This window comes from Mesoplodon densirostris, chromosome 3 (genome assembly GCF_025265405.1).
Source record: "Mesoplodon densirostris isolate mMesDen1 chromosome 3, mMesDen1 primary haplotype, whole genome shotgun sequence".
NCBI classification, from domain to species: Eukaryota; Metazoa; Chordata; class Mammalia; order Artiodactyla; family Ziphiidae; genus Mesoplodon; species Mesoplodon densirostris.
The window spans coordinates 38,129,605-38,141,754 of record NC_082663.1 but is presented as its reverse complement, the minus strand read 5'-3'; the positions used below and the strand labels follow the sequence as shown (position 1 = coordinate 38,141,754).

At 37.3% G+C, this 12,150-nt stretch overlaps 1 pseudogene; it reads left to right on the top strand.

The window, feature by feature from the left end:
* Positions 1-4,213: 4,213 nt before the first annotated feature.
* Positions 4,214-6,111, top strand: LOC132486747 (sentrin-specific protease 5-like; annotated as a pseudogene).
* Positions 6,112-12,150: the final 6,039 nt, after the last annotated feature.

Here is a 12,150-nt window from a genome sequence, read left to right as displayed (position 1 = left end):
ATTTATGGCTATCACATCACTTTTCTATTTTAGTTCTTGGGGTAGAGTCCTGTTATTGAAAATACTGTTCTAACATGTTTTGTGATACATGCTTATTTTTTAAATGATGCAAGCCTCACTCATAGATGACTAGTGCTAATTTGGGGGAAAATAATTACACATATATCTCTATGCTAGTTGATATATAATTTGTTTAATGAGAATACTTTACAAAAAGAGGAATATACTTTTACTTGGATCTAATTTAAAAAGGGAAATAAATTAAAAACTACCAAAGAATTGTATTTAAATTTTGCTTTGTGTTAAAGCCAATTATTATTTTAACATGAATTGGTTCCTACTAATCTGTGAGCTGCTCAAAGTAGGGACTATTTTATTTTTGATCCTCAGTGGCCAGTCAACCTTGCATAGTGGGTACTTACCAAATATCTGCTGAAAAAACTCATCTAAATCACTAAAAAATAAGCTCATTTCAGGTGATCTAATTTATTGACTCTCATTCCTATTATAATTAGGAACTGGAATATTATTTGAATTTATTGCAATAGTTCTTGAGGGTATTGAAAACCAAACATTTTGTTGGTAAAAGGAAGTTATAACTTAAGTATTCCTTTAAGCTATAATGGATGATACAATCTAACGATAAAGTTGCAGGTATATTAAACTGACATTTAGAAATAGATGCCCCAAATGCATTATTTTTTTCATTAAGTCATTAATTTTTGAGCAAAGGAAGCTCAAAGGAAGTGAGGAGTGAATCATGACAGTACTGAGAAAAGAGGATTCTGGCAGAAGGGACAGCTGGTGCAGAGGTCCTGAAATGGGAACACGCCTGGTGGGTTCAAGCACAAGAGAGGAGGCCAGTGTGGTTGAAGGAAGTGATGGATGGAGGGTAGTAGGAAATGAAATTAAGAAGGAAAGAAAAGCCAGACCTTATAGGTTCCTAAAGGCAATTTCTAGGATTTTTAGGACTCTTAACTAATATTCAGAAGAGTAAGAAGCCAATGGAGGGTTCCACACAGAGGGATGGCATGGTGTAACTTAGCTTTTAAAAGAATTACTCTATGTATTAGGCAGTTTAGGCTTACTAGTACCATAGACTGGGTGGCTTTAACAATAGAAATTTATTTTCTCTTAGTTCTAAAGGCTGGAAGTCCAAGATGAGGGTGCCAACGTTGTTGGGTTCTGGTGAGAGCTCTCTTCCTGGCCTGAAGTCGGCTCCCTACTTGCTGTGTCCTCACATGGTGGAGACAGAGTTCTCCCCTGTTGCTTATTATAAGGAGAGAGGCCTATCAGATTAGTGCCCTAACCTTATGACTGTATTTACATAATGTTAACTACTTCTATAAAGGCTCTGTCTCAAAGGCTGTGTCTACAGTCACATTGGAGGTTAGAGCTTAAACATATGAATTTTAGAGAGACACAGTTCAGTCCATAACACTCTGGCTGATTTGGAAATAGATTGTGGAGAGTCAAATTTGGAAGTAGAGAAACCAATTAGAAGACAATTTGCTGTATTTCAGGCAAAAGCTCATTGTGGCTTCAAGAGACAATAGCAGTGAAGATCGTGAGAGTAATCATAGATCCTGAATTGAATGTAGGTATGAGAAAGTATCCAAGATTTTGGTCCTGAGCAGTGGAATGAGAGGAGAAGGCCAATGGGCAAGAAATACATTTTTCCTTTAATCTGTCATCTTTTTCTGGAAGGGTACAGGGCAGCAGGAGAGTGGGTTAAGATTTGGGAAAGGAAATAGGAGAATCTGTGAAACATGTATTTATCTATTATATATGTTTATTTAGTTGACATTCTCCTAGAAGAAATGGATATTAAGATCTTCCCTATTAAGGTTGCCACTGATCTTAGATTTAAAGTATTATAGTTAAAAGCCATGACATTCTCCAATGGCCTTTTGAAACCTATCTACTTGATTCATTCAACAAATATTTATCAAGTGACTACTACATAGAAACACCTTTCTAGGTACATGGTATACAACAGTGAAATAAAGGCCTTCATAGAGCTTACAAGTTAGTACGTGAAATCTAACCAAATTTGTCAAATATACATGTTCTATGCTAGATGATGATAGGAGCCAAGAAGAAAAATAAAGCTGGGAAGAAGACTTTTTTGGGTTTCGGGGTTGTGTAGAGTGATTTCAATAGACTGATCAGAGAAGACCTCCGTGAGAAAGTGACCCTTGAATAACATCTGAAGGAGATGAAAGATAGAGCCATGTGGATATCTGGGGGAAAAACATTCCAACCAGGGCAAAGGTCACAATGTATCTGGAAAGTGGGAGGAACAGCAGGGAGGCCAGTGGGCTAAAGTGGAATAGGACATTACCCTTTTGCCAGCAATAGTCAATATCCAATTCAGAAACAGGTTCTGATGAGTTAGGCAATATTTATATCTCACTTTTTATTTTCCTATTGGGAACCTATCTCAGTGTCTCCTGTCTGGGCATGAGTTCTGTTGATGTTTGGATGAGACCATAACCTCCCAGTTGATTGAGGTCCTTATCAGAGCTTATATCTCAAACTGGAGGTATGGGAAGGAAATGGAGACTGGATAGTTCCTATTTACAGATGTGGATGAGAATAACAGCTAGTCCTTTTGAGTTGTTTCCTTCACGTGTATTTCTTACTGAAGGCATATTTCTTACCTGGTTGCATATATAACACATTTACATAAAACAGAGAACATAATATACAGTATTACTGGGGGAGAGAGTCTGTGTGTGTGTGTATGTGTAGGATTTTTGACGGTTGGTTTAGAATCAAGAGGAAGAAAGCTACGTGTCTGCATCATATGCCAGGTACTATACGAAGTACTTTATATGTGTCAGTGCCCATAATCTCACAATCACCCTCCAAAGGGAAAATTATCCTCCCTCTGGGTTTTTTTTGCAAAGTCACAGAGCTCTTTCGCATCAACAGATGAAGAACAATTAAAACAATTTTGAAAAAAAAAAAAAGAATGAAGGGGGAGGACCAGTCTATTTGATTTTAAGACTTACTATTTAGCTATAGTAATCAGTGGAGGAAAGATAGATTCTTCAACAAACAGTGCTATAACAATTGAACATCCATAAGCCAAAAATAAAAACAAAAAGAACATCGACCTATTTCTTACATCTTTTGGAAAAATTAACTCAAAGTGGACCACAGACTTAAATGTAAACATAAAATTATTAGAAAAAAAAAAAAGAGGAAAAAATCCTCAGGGTCCAGAGCTAGGCAAAGAGTTTTTAGTGTTGACACCAAAAGCATGATCCATAAAAGGAAAAATTGATAAACTGGGCATCATCAAAATAAACCTTTTGCTCTGCAAAACATACTCTTAAAAGGATGAAAAAGCTACAGAGTGAGAGAAAATAACTGCAAACCATATATCTGACAAACAACCAGTATCTAGAACACATAAAAAGGAACTCTCAAAACTCAACAGTAAACAAAACAATCCAATTAGAAGATAGGTTTTTAAAAAATGACTATCAGAATATACAGATGGCAAATAAGCACATGAAACAATGTTCAAGATCATTAACCATAACGGAAATGCAAATTAACATCAAAATGAGATTTTATTATACTCTTATCAGAATAACTAAAATAAAATAACACAAATACTGATGAGGATTAGGAGAAATTAGATCACCCAGTACTTTTCTGGGTGAATGTAAAATGGCACAGCTACTCCAGAAAACAATTTGTCATTTTCTTCAAAAAATTAACCATACAGCTATCACATGAACCACACTCTTAGGGCTTCTATCCCAGAGAAAGGAAAATTTATTTTCAAGCAAAAACTATACATAATATAAACTTATTCATTAGAGCCCCAAATTAAAACAAACAAAAAACCAAAACAAAACCCAGGTGTCCTTCAATGGGTGAATGGTTAATCAATCTATGATACATCGATACCATGGAATACTCTCGGCAATAAAAAGGAAAGACCTACTGATACATGTAATACCTGGATTAACCTCCAGAAGATTAGATTGAGTGAAAAAAGCCAACCCTTCCAGAGGAAGCTCGGCGGCCATGGCTGCTGTAAGCAGGCCAGACACCTGCTGGCTGACAGGATTTCCTCTAAAGCTGGCGAAGGTGGAGCTGCAGTCCAAGCTGCCACAGCATCTGGACCCATGGCGTGACAGGTTCCAGCAGAGAGGGACATAGCTGCGTTCAGATCTCATTATGCATCAGAAAAATGAAAAAACAGATGAAAATTCTATGGAGGAAAGGAATCCACTTAGCCTTTTCTTAGAAATGGAATACTGGGTTTGCAGGCTTTAAGAAGTTCTACTTTCATCAACAGTTGTGCATTCTGAAAGCCAAGTTGGGAAGGCCAGTTACTTGGAGCAGGCATTTGAGGCATTTCCAATGCAGAAAGAAGGCTCTTCAGATCCAGAAAATATGGATCCAGGATGAACCCCCTTTTGCTAAGACAAAGTCCAATATGGCTGTTCAGAATCTTAGTACTTTGTCCTCTAATGTGAAAAGTAAGGACACTAAACACTTCATTTCCTCCTCAAGTACCTTCCTGAAACTCTAAGCAGAGAAGTTGCTATCATCAGCAAAGAACTCTGATCATGAATACTCTGGAGAGAAAAGTCTCTTGAAGGCAGCTGCTGACGTACCAGCAAATAGTGTTTTAAGTCAGGCCAGTGGTCACAGACCTAGGATGGAGCCACAGGCTTCTGATCTTCCTATGAAGTTCAGTGGGGAGAGCCAGAGTCCAGGTGAGAGTGGCACAATTGTGGTCACCTTGAGCAACCATAAGAGAAAGAGCTTTTGTTATGGCTGCTACCAAGGGCTGGAGCACCACAGGAATGGGGGACCCCTGATTCCAAAAAAGTTCCAACTTAACAGAGAAGAATAAAAGTATCTCCTCATATGATGTATGAGAAATGATCCATGATTAGATTTCGGTACAAGATTCTCAGATCCCAGCACTTCAGAACAAAAAGCAAAGTTTGCAAGCTAAAAAAAGCCCAGCAAAGATGGGTGCAGGTCACTGGGGACCATCAAGAGACCCTTATGGAGAACAGTGTGGGTGGCAGTTGCAGCCCATTCCCTTCCCCAGAACCTGAAGACCCTTCTTGTCGGCATTAACCATACCTTCCAGATATGGACAGCAATGCTGTGGTGAAGGGAAAGAACTCTCATGTGCCTCATGGCCACACTAAAGGAAGCCCTCTTTTGGGCAAGGAGCTTAGTTTAGATGAAGCATTCCCTGGCCAACAGAATGGCAGTGCCACAATGCACCTGGGACCAGTCATCCTCTTCCTCTCCTAAGTGGTAGTGTACAGAGCTGATTCATGACATCCCCTTACCAGAACATCATTCTAGTAACATGTTTATCTTGGAAACTGAGAGAGAAGTTATGGCTCTGGGTCAGGAAAACCGGATAAGTACTGTCAATGATGACAGAGTAAAACTGTCAGTGTCAGAGGCAGATCAATCTGTGAGTAGTGTAGATGGGCCTGTGTCTGAAGAGACTATTTAGAATGAGATCTCACGCCAGAGGGATGAGGATGGATCTTTCAAGCAGACATTCTTAGTTCTAAGTTTCTGGACCACCCTTACTGTAAAAGTCCACTGGAGGCTCCTCTGACATGCAGTGGACTCAAACTAGAAAATCAAGTGGGAGGTGGGAAGGACAGTCAAAAATCATCTCCAGTGGATGATGAACAACTGTCAATCTGCCTTTCTGGATTCCTGGATGAGGTTATGAAGAAGTATGTCAGTTTGGTCCCACTCAACGAAAAAGATGAACTTGGAGGATTAAAAGATGTCTCTAATGAAGACTTTTCTAATAGAAAACCATTTATCAATAGGGAAATAAGAAGCTATCAGGCCAGACATCAAAAATGCAACTTCCGCATCTTCTACAATAAGCATGTGCTGGATATGGATGATCTGGCAACCCTGGATGGTCAGAATTGGTTGAATGACCAGGTCATTAATAGGTACAGTGAGCTGATAATGGATGCAGTCCCAGACAAAGTTCACTTCTTCAACAGCTTTTTTCATAGACAGCTGGTAACCAAAAGATATAATGGAGTAAAAAGATGGACTAAAAAGGTTTATGGATACAGAAACTGAAAAGTAGAAGTGGTTTGTTACAAGGTCATGTAGACTAGAAGAAGATTCTTCTGGAGCAGGACATTATCTGAATATCAGAAAGGAAAGAAGGCTTGAGAAATAGTTTCTAAGAATCTAGTTTAAAATAGCCCTGTAGGGACTTCTCTGGTGGCACAATGGTTAAGAATCCGCCTGCCAATTCAGGGGACGCGGTTTCGATCCCTAGTCAGAGAAGATCCCACTTGCCGCCAAGCAACTAAGCCCGTGTGCCACAACTACTAAGCCACAACTACTGAGCTCTAGAGCCCATGAGCCACAACTACTGAGCCCTCATGCCACAACTACTGAAGCCCGCGTGCCTAGAGCCCATGTTCCACAACAAAGACAAGCCACGGCAATGAGAAGCACGCACACCACAACAAAGAGTAGCCCCCACTCGCTGCAACTAAAGAAAGCCTGTGCAAAGCAACGAAGACCCAACACAGCCAAAAATAAAATAAATAAAATAAATACATTTTTTAAAAAAGAAAAAAGCCAATCCCAAAAGGTTACATACTGTGTGATCCATTTATGCAACATTCTTGAGAAGACAAAATGGATAACAGATTAGTGGTTGGCAGAGATTAAGGCATCAGTGGAATGAAAAGGAAGTGTAAGTATCTATAAAAGAGCAACATGAAGGATCCTAGTGGTGCTGGAAATGTTCTATATCTCAACTATATCAATGTCGATATCCTGGTAGCATTATTTTACTGTAGTGTTGCAAGACATTACCATGAGAGGAAACGGGGGAAAGGAGGCAGGAAATTTCTTTGTACTATTTCTTTTAATTGCACTCAGATCTATATCTTAAAATTATATATATAATTTAATGTATATAATTTATATATATATTGATATAATGTCTATAACTTATATAGAATTTATATATATGAAAACAAATGAAGTAGAGTATTTGGACTTAGAAACTATTGTTCTGTCTTTAGGTTAAATAGGATTCAGTAGGTATGTATCTATAGCTGTTACAATCCTGGTGGTCTATATATAGGGATGTTCTTTATATGTGATTTCTAGTGTAATTATGCCTGAGCATTTTGTATTAAAATACAAATTATTTCATTAAATTACTATCCTTTCATTTCTCCTTGTATTATAGTGGGGGTATCAGTTAGATAGGTAGGTAGATAGATAGATAGATAGACAGATAGATAGCTAGATAGATAGATTAGATATAAATTCCATATAGTAGGTTATCTATAAATATTATTTCAGGATAGTAAAGAGAGGGTTACAATTTATTGTTATATAAAGGGAGCAGTGGGTCTAATAGGGTTGAGAAACTTTAATGTAGATAGTCTACATTTAGAGTTAGATACAAGAAAAAAAATAAAGATAAATGTTCTTTTCCTACAGGTCCAATATATAACAATTTATATGCATCTATGGAAGTATGTTCTTTGTCTTCCTTAACCATTCTCTCTGCTGATCTGTTTTTTTTTTTTCTGGTATCATAAAGAATTTCATGAATTTACTTATGTGTTTTTTGTTTGTTTGTTTGTTTTTACACCTTTATTGGAGTATAATTGCTTTACAATGGTGTGTTAGTTTCTGCTTCATAACAAAGTGAATCAGCTATACATATACATATATCCCCATATCTCTTCCCTCTGTGTCTCCCTCCTTCCCACCCTCCTTATTCCACCCCTCTAGGTGGTCACAAAGCACCGAGCTGATCTCCCTGTGCTATGCAGCTGCTTCCCACTAGCTATCGGTTTTACATGTGGTAGTGTATATATGTACATGCCACTCTCTCACTCTTTAATGATTTGAAAGATCTCATTTGAGATCCAGGCCCAGCTCTGACACTTTCACTTTCCTTATTTAGGAGACTAGATTAATAAAACCCACTTTACAAGTTTGCTATGGGGACTTAATGAGGTGGCATATGTAAAATGATGCTAAACAACATTTGCCAAGTACCAAACACTCTATAGGTGCCAATGTTTTTAATTCCCTCAACAACATACTTTAAATCAGAACACTAATTTTCCTGAAGTAAGGGATTTGCTCAAGCTTATTAAGGGTCAGAACCAGCATTAAACCATGATCTCTGACCATGAAGCCCATGCTCATAAAGAGTGGTTTTGTAAACTAGAACGATGAGATTCAGGAGTTCTTAAAAGGTAGGAAGTCATCTTTCTAAGATTGTATGCACAATCCAGAAATAATAGGAAATTGGGATAATATGAAATCCACCTATATCTACTTAGCACAAAATATTTCAGAATCTTGTGCATTATTTTGACTAGTCCATGACTTTTCCTATCTCACAAATAAGCAATGTGAGGGAAACTGAAATATTTTCTCTTGGCCTCAAAAATCTTATCAGAGATACAGGAGTCATAGGACAGCATAGCAGACCTTTAAGTTTGCTAAACTACAGAAGAGGAGGTCACAGTGGACTTCTCAGGCATAATGAGTCAACAACCTAAGTCAACTCAAAATGACATAGATCGTGAGGAGAATGGAGAAAGTTGACTGCCATGTCAGCAAATAATCATGTATCTAATTCTGCTTCTAAGAAATAAGAGCACTTTAACTTCCATGACCAGGATATGGTCCTCCACTGTGGGCAAATAATTCTGAGGTATCAGTGTCCTAAAACCTATATAGCAACAGCAACAATAAAATATGGTCATGGCAAAGAAATTCATTAAATGAAAAACAGTAATTAGGATCAACTTCTACAGTCCGTATCAATAGCATAATGTCCCAAAAATTTTCCTACAGAAATTAAGGTTAATATGTCTATAGAAAAAACCTACAAAAAGTGTTCACTTTGGTTCACTGTCAAAGTTTGTAGGAATAAGGTGGGGTGTTTTTCTTATTGACTAATATTTCATGATTATAATACAGCACTGAGCTTGCATGTTATAATTATTTGCTATAAACGATTGAGTGGATAAATAATCTGCAAGGTAGACTTCTAAGAACTTGAAAAGTGTAAGTTTGTATTTATCATTGTTGCTGTTTGTGGTCAAGCAGTACACAAAGTTATAATACGTGTTTTGAAAAAGTATATATGTTGATCATATTTGTGACTGGAAATTTCAACCACATACAAAAAATTATAAAACGAAAACTCTTCTATGATTTTCACTCCCTAAGATAAGTTAGATTAAAAAGTAGATAGCATTTCAGATTTCAAAGAAACTGCTAATTCAGCATCCTTGAACTTCTTGTTTAGCTCCTTTTATTGGTATTTCTATTGATCAGACCTTGCTACATCTCAACATGTTTTTTTTAATTCTTTTTAAAAAATTGTTATTAGAGTATAGTTGATTTCAGCATGTTTATACAATTTGTAATTGATGCTTACAGAGATAAATCAGAGCCACTGCAAAATTCCAGTGACCCTTTTAAAATCAAATTTTTCTTAAATAATAAATGTCTAAGGTCAATAATTCAGAGACCAAAGGATGGGCAGTGAAAAACTCTCCTCCTTCCTCACTCTTAGTTCCTCCTTTTCCTTCTCCAGAGGCAATTACTGTTACCAGTCTCTGGTATATCCTTTTAAAGAACTCTATTCCTGCATATGAATTTCGACATATACATACACAATCAGAGCGTCAGATGTTATTTGCTCTTGTCACTGACTGCTTATTCAAATCTGCTCTGAAGAGCTATTTCCTTCCTGCATCTTGGAGAAAATGTAGGTCAAGATCTATTATTTTTCTAGTTGATCTCAGATAAATCCTCCAGTTCCTTCTAGTCACAAAAATGTCTTAACCCTGTAACTCCATGTTCAGTTCAATGCAATAAGAAACAGAAACAATGCTGTCAACTTCATTTAAAGTTCTATCCTCTCTCTCCAGCCTTAACACAAGCTGCCTTAGCCTGGCTGGCAGAAGCCTGGGTGGGCTTCCTCTGCTTCCCTACATCAGCTTCTCCCCAGCTCACTAGGCTGCTCCTGGCAACTCCATGTTTTAAGTTGTGACTCAGACACCACTGTGACCCCAAACTCCAAGAAACCAGTATTAAGCTCCTCCAGGGGGTCTGATGGTCTTTCTAGGTAGGCTTGAGATAAAGGAAAGTCGCACCTCCTGCCCTCTCAAGGATGACATTGGGGAGGGAGAGACTCTTAGTGTGTTCTAAGTCTCTCCTCACCTTTGGATTGGGGGAGGGTCAAGAAGTACGAAACTAAAAAAAAAAAAAAAAAAGAAGTACAAAACCGTGTTTTATAAACTCCTTTGCAATTGCTGCATACTTAGCCTGGCACTTACTTGGAAACATGGAATTACTTGGCACCTAGTGTTTTAGGGCTTCAGCTGAAAACAAGACAGAGATAGTGTGTGTATATATACAGAAATAGAGAGAGAGAAATCTACCTTCTTTTTCTAAATCATTTTAGATGTATCATCAAGGAATCAAATATTCTCATTATAATTTTTAATTGAGTCATTTTTCTACACTCTAATATGAGTATTGGTCACCCACTAGCATGTAGGGTCATTTTATAAGAATAGAAACATTTGGTTAATCAAATCACACATTTTTGCCATATTAAGAATGTCCCTGGAGAGGACAATCTTTCCTAAATAAAAGGCAAGCTTCACAAGGAGAGGATCTCCCCTCCCATTTTTTTCTTCCTGGACCACAGATGCAAGAAGCCATAAACCAGGGGGGACAAAAGCCCATTTTGAAGAGTAAGGAAACAGAAAGATAGGTGTGGCTGGGACCTTCTTATCTTCTCGAAGCCATGCATTAGTCCAGATGCTTGTCTCCAGACTTATTGTTATGTGAGGAAAAGAACCAACAATACAGGTTCATTGCTCTGCCGTAGATAGATTTATCTCCCACTCGTGGCTTCAGAGCAGCAGACCCAATAATTTTCTCCCACAGTGCTCATAAAGCTATAAATATTTTCTATAGATGCTTATATGAGAGACAAATACTTACAAGACACTTATTTTTTCACTTTGGGTAGGATAAGTTTTAAATAAAAACAGAATTAATCTAATACATAGGAAGAGTCCTCTAGGTCAATAGATAAAAATTTAACACTTTTTTTGATAGCTGCTTTATATTCCTTAGTATGCGTCTACCATAATTTATTTAGACAGTCTTGTAGTTGGGCATTCAGGTGAATTCAATATTTTTAAATCTCTTTTCTTTTTTACATTACAGGCAATTATATAATAAATATGTTTAAGTACTACTGCTTTTATTTTCCTAGGCTAGACTCTGAAGAGTGGACACAGGTTATATGACCTTTTGATTTTTAGACATATTACCAACAATTTACCCTCCTACCACAGTGAAGTGCACATTTTCTCTCATTCTCACCAACACTGCCTTTTTAAAAAGTAATTTTAACCAAGCTTAATAGATTATATAATTGCTTTAACTTTTATTTATCAGATGTTAAAAGGTAAACCAAGGCACATTAAAATTTACAAGAGTTTATTTCAGCAAACATTTGTTCGAATTGGGCAGCACCAAACTGAAAGTGTTTAGGAGTGCTCTGCTGTCAGAAGCCAAGGGAAAGACTTTTCCAGAGAAGATCAGAGGCACAGCAAAGAAATTATCTGATTGGCTACAGCTTAGGCGGTTGCCTTTTTTGGGGAAGCCTGGTTGGCTCTTCATGATTAGTTGTTCTTCAGTTTTGTTTTCTTGGATTCAAGTGCATTGACTCTGACTTAGATTTCGGTTTGCTTACCTAGGTTACCAAGGCATTAGAGACACCTCAGTCTAACTGCCTCCTTGTTTAATTACTATAACACAGACTGCAACTGAGGTTGAGCATCTTTTCATATATTTGTCCACCACTTGCATTTCTTTTTTATGAATAGGCTTTGCCCTTTTTTGGTCCTTTTCTTTGAAGTTCTTTGCCTATAAAATATTCACCGTGTGTTATTAACCTTATTAATTTAGAGTCTTGCTACACAAAATTTTTATCTATTCAAAAATGTGTACCTTCTTTCTTACGACTTCTAAGTTTTCTGTTTTGCTGAAGAAAATCCTCCCACCTTATGTGAAAATTTAGATTTTAATCTAATT